This window comes from Arachis hypogaea, chromosome 5 (genome assembly GCF_003086295.3).
Source record: "Arachis hypogaea cultivar Tifrunner chromosome 5, arahy.Tifrunner.gnm2.J5K5, whole genome shotgun sequence".
NCBI lineage: Eukaryota > Viridiplantae > Streptophyta > Magnoliopsida > Fabales > Fabaceae > Arachis > Arachis hypogaea.
The window spans coordinates 85,900,941-85,914,910 of NC_092040.1; the positions used below are offsets into that span (position 1 = coordinate 85,900,941).

The window sequence follows — 13,970 nt, forward strand, 5'->3', positions numbered from 1 at the left end:
TCTGTTGCTGAAAAGATGATGGAAAAGGCTTGCTATTGCTAAACCTGTTTCTTCCACCATTATTGTTATTGAAACCTTGTTGAGGTCTCTGTTGATCCTTCCATGAAAGATTTGGATGATTCCTCCATGAAGGATTGTAGGTGTTTCCATAGGGTTCTCCCATGTAATTCACCTCTTCTATTGAAGGGTTCTCAGGATCATAAGCTTCTTCCTCAGATGAAGCTTCCTTAGTACTGCTTGGTGCATTTTGCATTCCAGACAGACTTTGAGAAATCATATTGACTTGTTGAGTCAATATTTTGTTCTGAGCCAATATGGCATTCAGAGTGTCAATCTCAAGAACTCCTTTCTTCTGACTAGTCCCATTGTTCACAGGATTTCTTTCAGAAGTGTACATGAATTGGTTATTTGCAACCATTTCAATCAGTTCTTGTGCTTCAGTAGGCGTCTTCTTCAGATGAAGAGATCCTCCAGAAGAGCTATCCAAAGACATCTTGGACAGTTCAGAGAGACCATCATAGAAAATACCTATGATGCTCCATTCAGAAAGCATATCAGTAGGACACTTTCTGATTAATTGTTTGTATCTTTCCCAAGCTTCATAGAGGGATTCTCCTTCCTTCTGTCTGAAGGTTTGGACTTCCACTCTAAGCTTACTCAATTTTTGAGGTGGAAAGAACTTTGCCAAGAAGGCATTGACTAGCTTTTCCCAAGAGTCCAGGCTTTCTTTAGGTTGAGAGTCCAACCATGTTCTAGCTCTGTCTCTTACAGCAAAAGGGAATAGCATCAATCTGTAGACCTCAGGGTCAACCCCATTAGTCTTGACTGTGTCACAGATTTGCAAGAACTCAGCTAAAAACTGATGAGGATCTTCCAATGGAAGTCCATGGAACTTGCAATTCTGTTGCATTAGAGAAACTAATTGAGGCTTAAGCTCAAAGTTGTTTGCTCCAATGGCAGGGATAGAGATGCTTCTCCCATAGAAGTCGGGAGTAGGTGCAGTAAAGTCACCCAGCACCTTCCTTGCATTGTTGGCATTGTTGTTGTTTCCGGCTGCCATTTGTTCTTCTTCCTTGAAGAATTCGTTCAGGTGCTCTAAAGAGAGTTGTGCTTTGGCTTCTCTTAGCTTTCTCTTCAAGGTCCTTTCAGGTTCAGGATCAGCCTCAACAAGAATGCCTTTGTCTTTGCTCCTGCTCATAAGAAAGAGAAGAGAACAAGAAAATGTGGAATCCTCTATGTCACATTATAGAGATTCCTTGAAGTGTCAGAGGAAAAGAAGATTAGAAGACAGAAGTGGAAAATTCGAACTTTATCAAAGAAGATGGAGTTCGAATTTTGCATTAAGGGATAGTGTTAGTCCATATAGAAGGATGTGAGAAGGAGGGAAGTAATTTTCGAAAATTAAGTGAAAATTTTGAAAGCATTTTTGAAAAACATTACTTAATTTTCGAAAATGAAAGTGGAAAAGAAATCAAGTGATTTTTGAAAAAGATTTTGAAATCAGAAATCAAAAAGATTTGATTGAAAACTATTTTGAAAAAGATGTGGTTAAGAAGATATGATTGATTTAAAAAAAATGATTGAGAAGATATGATTTGAAAAACATTTTAAAAAGATTCGATTTGAAAATTAAAAACTTGACTAACAAGAAAAGATATGATTCAAACATTAAACCTTTCTCAACAGAAAAGGCAACATACTTGAAATGTTGAATCAAATCATTAATTGATAGTAAGTATCTTTAAAAATAGAAAGAAATTGATTTTGAAAGATATTTGATTGAAAAATTGATTTGAAAAAGATTTGATTTGGAAAAGATTTTGAAAACTTAAAACAAAATTTGATTTGAAAACAAAATCTTCCCTTCTAGCCATCCTGGCGTTAAACGCCCAGAATGGTATCCATTCTGGCGTTTAACGCCCAAAATGCTACCCTTTTGGGCGTTAAACGCCCAACCAGGTACCCTGGCTGGCGTTTAAACGCCAGTCTGTCCTTCTTCACTGGGCGTTTTGAACGCCCAGCTTTTTCTGTGCAATTCCTCTGCTGTATGTTCTGAATCTTCAATTCTCTGTATTATTGACTTGAAAAGACACAAATTAAAAATTTTTTTGGATTTTTAATAATAAGGAAAAATCAAAATGCAACAAGAATCAAATAACAATGCATGCAAGACACCAAACTTAGCAGTTTGTATACTACTGACACTAACAAAATGAAAATGCATATGAGACGCACAAAACAATCAAGTCAATTGAATTCAAAGACCAGAGCAAGTAGATCATCAAGAACGTCTTGAAGATCACCAAGATACATGAATGAATACATGCAATTGACACCAAACTTATGATGAGACACTAGACTCAAACAAGAAATATTTTTGGATTTTATGATTTTTTTAATTTTTTTGTGTTTTTTCGAAAATCAAGTGGAAAAAGGTATCAAAATTCTTAATGAGAATTCCAGGAATCAGTGCAATGCTAGTCTAAGACTCCGGTCCAGGAATTAGACATGGCTTCACAGCCAGCCAAGCTTTCAGAGAAAGCTTCGGTCCAAAACACTAGACATGGCCAGAGGCCAGCCAAGCCTTAGCAGATCACTGCTCCAAAAGCAAGATTGATAAGAAATCAACAAGCTCCTGTGGTGATAAGTTGAAACCTCGGTCCAATGAGATTAGACATGGCTTCTCAGCCAGCCAGATTTCAACAAATCATCATGAAACTCTAGAACTCATCTTCAAGAATTTCAAAAAACAATAAATACCTAATCTAAGCAACAAGATGAACCGTCAGTTGTCCAGCCTGAACAATCCCGGGCAATAACACCAAAAACTTGATGTTGTTGCCGGATCTTGGCACTGATGTTACCAAAAGCTTGCTCAAAACTTGAACAATCCCCGGCAACGGCGCCAAAAACTTGGTGTCGCGAAATTGTGAACAATACTTTTTCACAACTCTCATAATCCCCGGTAATGGCTCAAAAAACGTGGTAGCTCAATACCATGGCATTACACAACTTCGCACAACTAACCAGCAAGTGCACTGGGTCGTCCAAGTAATAAACCTTACGTGAGTAAGGGTCTATCCCACGGAGATTGTTAGTATTGAAGCAAGCTATGGTCATCTTGTAAATCTTAGTCAGGCAAACTCAAGTAGTAATGGTGACGAACGAAAATAACATGAAAGATAAAGATAGTGATACTTATGTAATTCATTGGTAGGAACTTCAGATAAGCGCATGAAGATGCCTTCCCTTCCGTCTCTCTGCTTTCCTACTGTCTTCATCCAATCCTTCTTACTCCTTTCCATGGCAAGCTTAAGCAAGGGTTTCACCGTTGTCAGTGGCTACCTCCCATCCTCTCAGTGAAAGCGATTTGCATATGCTCTGTCACAGCATAGCGGAATTCATCTGTCGGTTCTCAATCAGGCCGGAATAGAATCCAGTGATTCTTTTGCGTCTGTCACTAACGCCCCGCCCTCAGGAGTTTGAAGCACGTCACAGTCATTCAGTCATTGAATCCTACTCAGAATACCACAGACAAGGTTAGACCTTCCGGATTCTCTTGAATGCCGCCATCAGTTCTCGCCTATACCACGAAGACTCTGATCTCACGGAATGGTTGGCTCGTTTGTCAGGCGAGCACTCGGTTGTCAGGCGATCAACCATGCATCGTGCAATCAGGAATCCAAGAGATATTCACTAGAGCCTTGATTGCTTGTAGAACAAGAGTGGTTGTCAGTCACTTTGTTCATGGGTGAGAATGGTGATGGGCGTCAATCATCACCTTCATCAAGTTGAAGAACAAGTGATATCTTGGATAAAGAACAAGCGGAATTGAATGGAAGAACAATAGTAATTGCATTAATACTCGAGGTACAGCAGAGCTCCACACCTTAATCTATGGTGTGTAGAAACTCCACCGTTGAAAATACATAAGCATAAGGTCTAGGCATGGCCGAATGGCCAGCCTCCCAATGATCTAAGAACTAAAATGTCCAAAGATGATCTAGAGATCTAAAATGATCAAAATATTTAAAGATCCAAAGATTCTAATACAATAGTCAAAGGTCCTACTTATAGAAAACTAGTAGCCTAAGGTGTACAGAAATGAGTAAATGACATAAAAATCCTCTTCCGGGCCCACTTGGTGTGTGCTTGGGCTGAGCAATGAAGCATTTTTCGTGCAGAGACTCTTCTTGGAGTTAAACGCCAGCTTTTATGCCAGTTTGGGCGTTTAACTCCCATTTGGGTGCCAGTTCCAGCGTTTAACGCTGGGATTTCTTGAGGTGACTTTGAACGCCGGTTTGGGCCATCAAATCTTGGGCAAAGTATGAACTATCATATATTGCTGGAAAGCCCAGGATGTCTACTTTCCAACGCCGTTGAGAGCGCGCCAATTGGGCTTCTGTAGCTCCAGAAAATCCACTTCGAGTGCAGGGAGGTCAGAATCCAACAGCATCTGCAGTCCTTTTTGGTCTCAGAATCAGATTTTTGCTCAGGTCCCTCAATTTCAGCCAGAAAATACCTGAAATCACAGAAAAACACACAAACCCATAGTAAAGTCCAGAAAAGTGAATTTTAACTAAAAACTAATAAAAATATACTAAAAATTAACTAGATCCTACTAAAAACATACTAAAAACAATGCCAAAAAGTATACAAATTATCCGCTCATCACGTGCGCACTGCCCGAGTTTCTAACGCGGGGCTTCACTTTTGGAAACACTGCCCTGCCCTCCGCGAGGGTAGGGCAGCATTTTGTGGTGCACGGCCAGCGCACCAGATTGGCGCACCAAGGGAGCTTCGGCAGCAACATCACGCACGCACGGGCAGAATCTGGCGCACCAAAAATTTCTGCCCTGCCCTCCACAAGGGCAGGGCAGCACCCTGCAGCACCAGCACGCACCATACACACGCACCATTTTCTGCCCTGCCCTCCACAAGGGCAGGGCAGCCTCCTGGAAGCAAATTTTCTTGGGCTGAAAATTGGATTAAAAATCCAATTTAATTCAATTCTTCACCAAATCAAAAGCCCATCCAAATCCCAAGATCCAAGAATAGAAAGTGTATAAATAGGAGATAGTTTGATGTAAAAAAGAAAAAAAACTTTTCTTTGGAGCTTTGAATCTTTACTTTTATTTTTGAACTTTTGAACTTTCTCTTGGGGACTTCACTAAATTTCAGAGAATTGGGGAGGAGAATTGATCTCTCTTCTTCCTCGTTCTTGCTTGAGCATTTTTACGTTTCTTGTTTGAGTTTTGGGTGTGAAGAATTGAGGAAATTCTGTCTCAATCTCCATTCAAAATCTCTTTAATTCCTCTTCTGTCTAATTGAGTTCAATTTCATTTCCTTTACTGCTTCTTCTTTAAATTCTGGTTAATTGCTTTGTGAACTTGGATCTGGGAAGGCAATTGAGATCTAGACTTTGCTATCTAGTCTCTTGAGTCCTGAGATCCCATTTTCCTTTTGGTTCTTTTGTGAACCCCTGCTGCAATTTAATTTCATTTCCTGTTTGAATTCTATTTACTCCCAATTCATCTTCTGCTTTATTAATTGTTGCAATTCGCTTTCCCTTGCTGAAATTTTGAATTCCCAATCCTCAACCCCCTTTTTCTATTCAAGCAATTTATATTTCTTGCACTTTAAGTTACTGCAATTTACATTTCTTTCACTTTAAGTTTCAGTCATTTAATTTCTTGTTCTTTAAGATTCAGTATCTTTTACTTTCAGTTCTCTTTAATTTCTGTAATCCATCCCTCTTCATTTACATTTCCTGCTATTTACTTACTGTTGGTTACAAAATCACTCAACCAATACTTGATTCGCTTGACTAAATCAACCACTAAACTAAAATTGCTCAATCCTTCAATCCCTGTGGGATCGACCTCACTTCCGTGAGTTTTATTACTTGATGCGACCCGGTACACTTGCCGGTGAGTTTTGTGTTGGATCGTTTTCCACACATCAAGTGTTATTGATTCTCCTAGTTCAGTATGTTGATTTTTGAACACAGCTACTTTATGAGTCTTGGCTGTGACCCTAAACATCTTGTTTTCCAGTATTACTACCAGATACATAAATGCCACAGACACATAACGGGGTGAACCTTTTCAGATTGTGACTCATCTTTGCTAAAGTCCCCAGTTAGAGGTGTCCAGAGTTCTTAAGCACACTCTTTCTGCTTTGGATCACGACTTTAACCTCTCATTCTCAAGCTTTTCACTTGGACTTTGATGACACAAGCACATGGTTAGGGACAGCTTGATTTAGCCGCTTAGGCCAGGATTTTATTCCTTTGGGCCCTCCTATCCATTAATGCTCAAAGCCTTGGATCTTCTTTACCCTTGTCTTTTGGTTTAAAGGGCTATTGGCTTTTTCTGCTTGTTTTTTCTTTCTTTTCTCTTATTTTTTTTGCCACTTTTCTTTTTCACTGCTTTTTCTTGCTTTAAGAATCAATTTTATGATTTTTTAGATTATCAACAACATTTCTCTTTGTCCATCATTCTTTCAAGAGCCAACAATTTTAACATTCAATGAACTTCACTATAAAAAATATGCACTGTTCCAGCAATCATTCATAAAACAAACAGTATTGCCACCACATCAAAATAATTAAACTAATTTTAGGATAAAAGTCGAAATCCATGTACTTCTTGTTCTTTTGTAATTAGGAACATTTTTCATTTAAAAAAGGTGAAGGATTCATGGAATTATTCATAGCTCTAAGACACAGACACTAGAAACTAATGATCATGTAATAAAGACACAAACATAGACAAACATAAAGCATAAAAATAAAAAAAACAGACAAATTAGAACAAGAAAAATCAAAGAACGGGTCTACCTTAATGATGGCGGCTAGTTCTTCCTCTTGAAGATCCAATGGAACGCCTGAGCTCCTCTATGTCTCTTCCTTGCCTTTGTTGCTCTTCCCTCATGGCTATTTGATCCTCTCTAATTTCATGGAGAATAATGGAGTGCTCTTGGTGCTTGATGGTGTTTTTTTGGAAAACGAATTCCAAACATACAAATCTAACCGGCAAGTGCACCGGGTCGCATCAAGTAGTAATAACTCACAAGAGTGAGGTCAATTCCACAGGGACTGATGGATCAAGCAACTTTAGTGGGTAATTAGTTTAGTCAAGCTAACATTGGTGAGTGATAATTGATGCAGCAGAAAGTAAATGACAAACAAAATTAAATGGCAGAATGTAAATTGTACAGAAACTTAAAGAACAAGAAAGTAAAATAGTTGAAACTTAAATTGCAAGAAAAGTAAATTGCATGAAAAGAAAGGAATTGGGCACAGGAAAATTAAAGAAAGCAATAAAGCAAGCAATCAACGAGATCTTGAGAACAAGTGGCAAGAAATTTAAAGTGTAGGAAAATTAAAGTCAGATCACAGTAGCTCAAATATGAAGTGTAGAGAAACAAAAGTGCAGGAATGTAAATTTGGAGCAATAAGAACAGAAAGTAGAAATTGCAGAGGAGGAAATTGTAGCAGAAAAGTGAACCAGCAAGAAAACTCAATTCAATTGTGAAATCTAAAAAGGCAAGAGAAGATCTCAGGGGATCAAAGAGACTAGAAAATAAGTCTAGATCTCAATTCCTTCCTTGATCCAATCAGAGAACAATTTGCAAAAGAAAAAGAAGATGAAAGCAATCAAGGAAACTTAGATTCAATGCAGAAGAAGAACAAAGAGATTTCAGATCAAGTGAAACAGAATTCCTTCAATTCTTGATACAAAATTCAAACTCAGAAAAGGAAAACTAAAGAGAGAGCTCTCTACTCCTACTCCTAATGCTCCCTAGTGGAGCCAGCCTTCTTAATAAAATGAAATTGATGCCTTTATACAGGCTTTACCCAATGAAAATAAAATTACAATTAAATGAAGATCCTAATTCTAGCTTGTTCTTGTGCCTTTGAGTCAATAGGCTTTGGTTGCTTTTTATTTGAAGAGTTGATCCGGTTGGCTTTTTAATTTGGTGAAGAATTGAATTAAATTGGATTTTTAGTTGAATTTGGACCATGGTGCACATTCTTCCCTTGGTTTGATCATGGGCCACGCTTTTAAAAGTATGGTCTAAGGCTCCAAAGTGTGCTCCAACTTCAAAGTGTGCCCCAAAGCTCTCTTTTCCCCCCTTTTTAGCTTATTTTGTGCTTCTTTTCTTCTTTTTCTTCTTATTTCCTACATGATTTATAAATTTAAAAGATCAAGGAAATATACTGTTTGAGCACAAAAGAATGCAATATTTGAGCACAAATCATCAATTTCTTGTATGAAAAATCATAGAAAAACATGACATGGTGACATGTTATCACAATACCAAACTTAAACCTTGCTTGTCCCCAAGCAAGAAAAGAATCATGCAATAGAAATTGACAACCCAAGGTAAGAAGCATAGCAAGTTAATGGTCATGGAAAGCTAGTTTTCTCTGCATGCTACAATCACAAAAGAAATGTAAATGATTGATCTTCTATCTAGATCAATTTATGAAATCTTTTTCCTTATAATTCTTCCTTGAAACAAGCTTTTGATTTTCTTATTAGCTACGACTTCTAAATGCTTTGTTGTCAAGTATTACCACTTGATACATAAGCACCACAAGCATTTAATTAGAGGACTTCATTAAGCTCATTTGTTTCTTTTCTTAACTCTCTAATCATTGATGCTCAGAACCTTGAGCTTTGAGGGAGTGCTTTTGCACTTTGAGCCTAACCTTGACTTCTAAGTATTTTGTTTTCAAGCATTTGGCTTGATACATAAACACCACAAGTACTTAACAAATAAATTGCCATTGGTACTCAGAGCCTTCAGCTTTCTCATTCTTTCCCTTTTTCTTTTCTTGCCCTTTTTTGCTTTTTTCAAGATTTTCATGATTTCAAAATATTTTACAAAATGTCCTAGATGAAAACTTCAATTAAATAAAATCTAATGTAATTGAGCAACAATTAAACATACTAGCTTTCCAATACTTGTATGCACATGCTAAATTCTTCTTTAATTCCTTGTTTGTTTATGACCATGATAATTTACAGATTTGAACTTTACAAAATTCAAGTTGGTAGTCATAATGTCACAGCAACATGTTGCAAATCAAAATTCAGGCTATGCTTATTTATACCACACATGCATACAAAGAAGATAATAAGACAATCATGCAATTTAAAGTGCTAGAAACAAATGAGAGGAAAAAGAACTTTACAACCTTGTAGTCCATCTTTTCTATTGCTGTCATTTTCCTCCCATTCTTCTCCTTCCCATACCAACTCATAATGCTTGCTCATCCTCAAGCAACAATTAGAACCGTGGCTATGGGGCTAAGATAGATCATGAACGTCTTACACAATGAAATGTTAGTGATACATGTGTTTAAGCAAGCAAGATTAAAGATATAAAGGCACAGAGAAACAGAGACATTGTGATTGTAAGCATAAGGTGGTGTGCACAATACTTTGCATAAAGAATAAGTGGCACACCAAACTTAGTGTGACACTTTCACTTGGAATTGATGCAAGTATCTAGTAGATATTGAAATCAAATTTTGTTGCATAGCAACACCAAACTTAGAATGCAACTACATGTCCATTTTATTTGAACTAAGACTAAGAAAATGAAACTGTTATATGTTAAGTACAATCACCAAGCCAAAAATCTATCATGAATAAGGATCTCTTGGTGATGTATTAACAAAAACAGTTAAGAAGCAAAATAAGTGAAAGAATTAAAAACAAAAAATGACTAAAACAAAGAGAATAATAAACAAATTCAAACCAAAAGAAAGATGCTACCGTAAAGGCATTATGATTATGCAGACAAGTGGTGTTGCTGGATTCTTACATAGAAAATTAAGTGGCACACCAAACTTAGAATTTTAGTGTGACACTTTAAAATTGATACAAAGTGTTGCATGGCAACACCAAACTTAAAATGTAACCATATTCTAATTTATTGAAATTTAAACTAAGCAAGGAGAAGAAATGTACCTACTGTCTACGTGTTCTTCACTTTCTTCCTCTTCTTCCAATTTGTTAAGAGGAATGACCTCAAGGAGGAGAAATTTCAGCTATTGTCCCCTTTCTTGGTTTCCTCTCAGCAAGCTTTCTTTTGTACATAGCTTGATTGAGCTTGTTTGCTGGATCAGGGGAAGAATTGTTTGCAGTTGACCTTTTCTTGAATGTTGTCCCTGGTATCTTGGTCACAATCCTCTTCTTGGTGCTTTTGTTAATTTCCTTCACTTTTTGGATGTCAAGACATAGTTGCTGTGTGATTTTTGGAGTGTTTTCTTCATCAAAAGCTTTTTGAATTGATGGTTTAGTGAGCCCTTCATCCATATAATCCTCAGCCTTAATTGAGCGTAAATCCCCTTGATTAATTTCCTACCCTTCTTCTGTTTGATCTTTCATTAAGTCTTTTGGGAGTGAAGTTTCATGTTCAAATGCCTCCTTCTCCTCATTCTTCATTATCATTTTGCTTGACACAGGGGCCTCTATTTCTTGCTCTTCTACTTCCTCCTTCACATCCATCAATTGGTCTTCATCTTCCTTGCTTAATGGTTCTGAGTGTTTCCTTATGTTCTCCAAATGCTCATTTATCTTTTGGAGGAGAATTTATTGTCTTTTCCAGGATTGTTCTTATTCCTCCAGGAGTTGTTCTTGTCTTTTCAATAACTCTCTGAACTTTTGAAGGGGATCCTCAGTTACTAGCTCAAATGATGAAGGTTGAGAGAAATTTTGTGGGCATGGATGTGTTGCGGTGATGTCATTGAATGAATATTGTGAATTGTGGAATGAATTTTTTGGTTCGTATGGATCGTGGAGAAAACTGTGTGTTGAGGCATAATCAAGTGATGAAGAATTTTCACATGAGAAATCAGGAGGTGGGGTTTGACAATTTAGCATGAAGGAATTAAAGGTTTGCTCAAGTGATGATATCTCTTGATGAGTGGAGTATGAACTGTCAAATGCTTCCTGATTTTGATTCTCCCATCCACAATGTGAATCGTTGTAAAATTCCTCAGAGTGTGAATCATCTTGTGGCCATGGGGAGCAATCTTCCATGTATGTATTGACAGCACAATCAAATGAATCATTGAAATTCCCTTCCCAGCCATGGTTTGTGTAATTGTCATAACAATATGAGTCACTTTGTGGCTCTGGGAGGAAATTCAATTCACTTGGTTGTTCACACTCTTGTTGATATGCCCAGACACCATGAGGATAATAACATAAGTCATTTTGTGGTTCTGGACAGTATCTCATGTGCTTAGCTTGATCAATTTGTGGCTCTGGAGCAAATCTCCATGGATTAGAGTGCTCAAAATTTGTAATTTCTTGGTGATATTCCCAGTCACCATTAGAATAGTCAATTGGTGATGGTTGGTGATATCCTAGAAAATTTGCTTGATCACAAGATGAGTTGAACTCCATTTGAATTTTGTAAAACACAACACCAAATAGAATTGAAATTCATGTCTCAGATGAGATTTGCTTTGTGGGGGAAAAAACACAAACACTTTGGTTTCAATTTAAAACAGAGAACAAAAACAAAGAAAATGCTTAATCTAGACTTCTCACCCACTTAATCATTGTTGATCTAATCAATCCCCGGCAACGGCACCAAAATCTTGATGGTGTTTTTTTGGAAAACGAATTCTAAATACACAAATCTAACCGGCAAGTGCACCGAGTCGCATCAAGTAGTAATAACTCACAAGAGTGAGGTCGATCCCACAGGAATTGATGGATCAAGCAACTTTAGTGGGTGATTAGTTTAGTCAAGCTAAAATTGGTGAGTGATAATTGATGCAGCAGAAAGTAAATGACAAGCAAAATTAAATGGCATAATGTAAATTGGACAGAAACTTAAAGAACAAGAAAGTAAAATAGTTGAAACTTAAATTGAAAGAAAAGTAAATTGCATGAAAAGTAAAGGGAATTGGTGCAGGAAAATTAAAGAAAGCAATGAAGCAAGCAATCAACGAGATCTTGAGAACAAGTGGCAAGAAATTTAAAGTGTAGAAAAATTAAATTAAGATCACAGTAGCTCAAATGTGAAGTGCAGAGAAACAAAAGTGCAGGAAAGTAAATTTGGAGCAATAGAAACATAAAGTAGAAATTACAGAGGAGGAAATTGTAGCAGAAAAGTGAACCAGCAAGAAAACACAATTCAATTGTGAAATCTAAAAAGGCAAGTGAAGATCTCAGGGGATCAAAGAGACTAGAAGATAATTCTAGATCTCAATTCCTTCTTTGATCCAATCAGAGAACAATTTGCAGAAGAAAAAGAAGATGAAAGCAATCAAGGAAACTCAGATTCAATGCAGAAGAAGAACAAAGAGATTTCAGATCAAGTGAAACAGAATTCCTTCAATTCTTGATCCAAAATTCAAACTCAAAAAAGGAAAACTAAAGAGAGAGCTCTCTACTCCTACTCCTAATGCTCCCTAGTGGAGCCGGCCTTCTTAAAAAAATGGAATTGATGCCTTTATATAGGCTTTACCCAATGAAAATAAAATTACAATTAAATGAAGATCCTAATTCTAGCTTGTTCTTGTGACTTTGAGTCAATGGGCTTTGCTTGCTTTTTATTTGAAGAGTGGATCGAGTTGGCTTTTTAATTTGGTTAAGAATTAAATTAAATTGGATTTTTGATTGAATTCGGACCATGGTGCACCTCCCAGGGGAAAGCTCTTTGAAGAAAGCTCTTGGCAAGAGCTTCGAGCAAGAGCTTCCTTGCCAAAGTGTGTGCACGTCTCTTCTTGTGACAAAAAAACAAAGTTCTTTGCAAGAGCTCTAAGCTCTTGGCAAGAGCTTTGCTTGTCCTTGAGGTCCATGGTTCAAACCTTGAGTGGAGCACTTGCTGGCCATTTTCTTTGGCACAAGAGTAGCGCCCAAAGTCTCCCTTCCTTGAGGTGCCCAGTTTAATCCTTGGGGAGTGCAAGAGTTGCCCATTTTTCATGGCACAAGAGTAGCGCCCAAAGCTTTGCTTCCTTGAGGGACTTAGTTCGAACCCTATGGAGTGAAAACAAGCCAATTTTGGCTTTTTTTCTTGTGAGGTAACGCTAACCCCCTCCCCCTTGGTCTTGGGTTCAAGTCTTGGTGAGTGCATTATTGAGCTCTTTTTCCCTTGATTTTTCTTTGAAGAAGGCCGAAAAAGCTCTTGGAGAAAGCTCTTGGCAAGAGCTTTGGGCAAGAGCTTTGCTTTGAGTTTTGCCTTGCTTTTTTGGAGTAAAGCTCTTGGCAAGAGCTTTAGGCTCTTGGCAAGAGCTTTGTGCCTTTGCTCCTTATTGTGAGACACACTTTTCTTCCCTTGGTTTGGTCATGGGCCACGCTTTTAAAAGCGTGGCCTAAGGTTCCCAAGTGTGCTCCAACTTCAAAGTGTGCCCCAAAGCTCTCTTTTTTCCCCTTTGTAGCGTATTTTGTGCTTCTTTGCTTCTTTTTCTTCTTATTTCCTACATGATTTATAAAATTAAAATATCAAGAAAATATACCATTTAAGCACAAAAGAATGCAATATTTGAGCACAAATCATCAATTTCTTGTATGAAAAAGCATAGAAAAGCATGACATGGTGACATGTCATCAGTGCTCCATCCTTAGTTGCTCCATATTGGAACTTAAATCTCCCAAAGAGGTGTTGAGTTGTTCCCAATAGTTGTGTGGAGGAAAATGCATCCCTTGAGGCATCTCAGGGATTTCTTGATGAGGGACTTCCTCATGCTCTTGTTGAGGTCCATGAGTGGGCTCTCTTATTTGCTCCATCTTCTTTTTAGTGATGCGCTTGTCCTCTTCAATGAGCGTGTCTTCCTCTATGACAATTCTAGCTAAATTGCATAGTTGATGATGACAAGTCATCATATACCCATTTCTCATGCTAATTTCACTTGTTTCACTAGTTTTCATGCACTTTCTTGCACCATAAGTAAGCAATTTAGAGTGGAATTGCATGTTTTATTTGAATCAATCAAC

At 37.5% G+C, this 13,970-nt stretch overlaps 1 non-coding gene across 1 annotated transcript; it reads left to right on the forward strand.

The window, feature by feature from the left end:
* Nucleotides 1-547: 547 nt before the first annotated feature.
* LOC112804963 (small nucleolar RNA R71) lies at nucleotides 548-655 on the forward strand. The gene has a single exon (XR_003203579.1). It is a non-coding gene; the product is annotated as a small nucleolar RNA R71 (small nucleolar RNA).
* The last annotated feature ends 13,315 nt before the right edge of the window (nucleotides 656-13,970 follow it).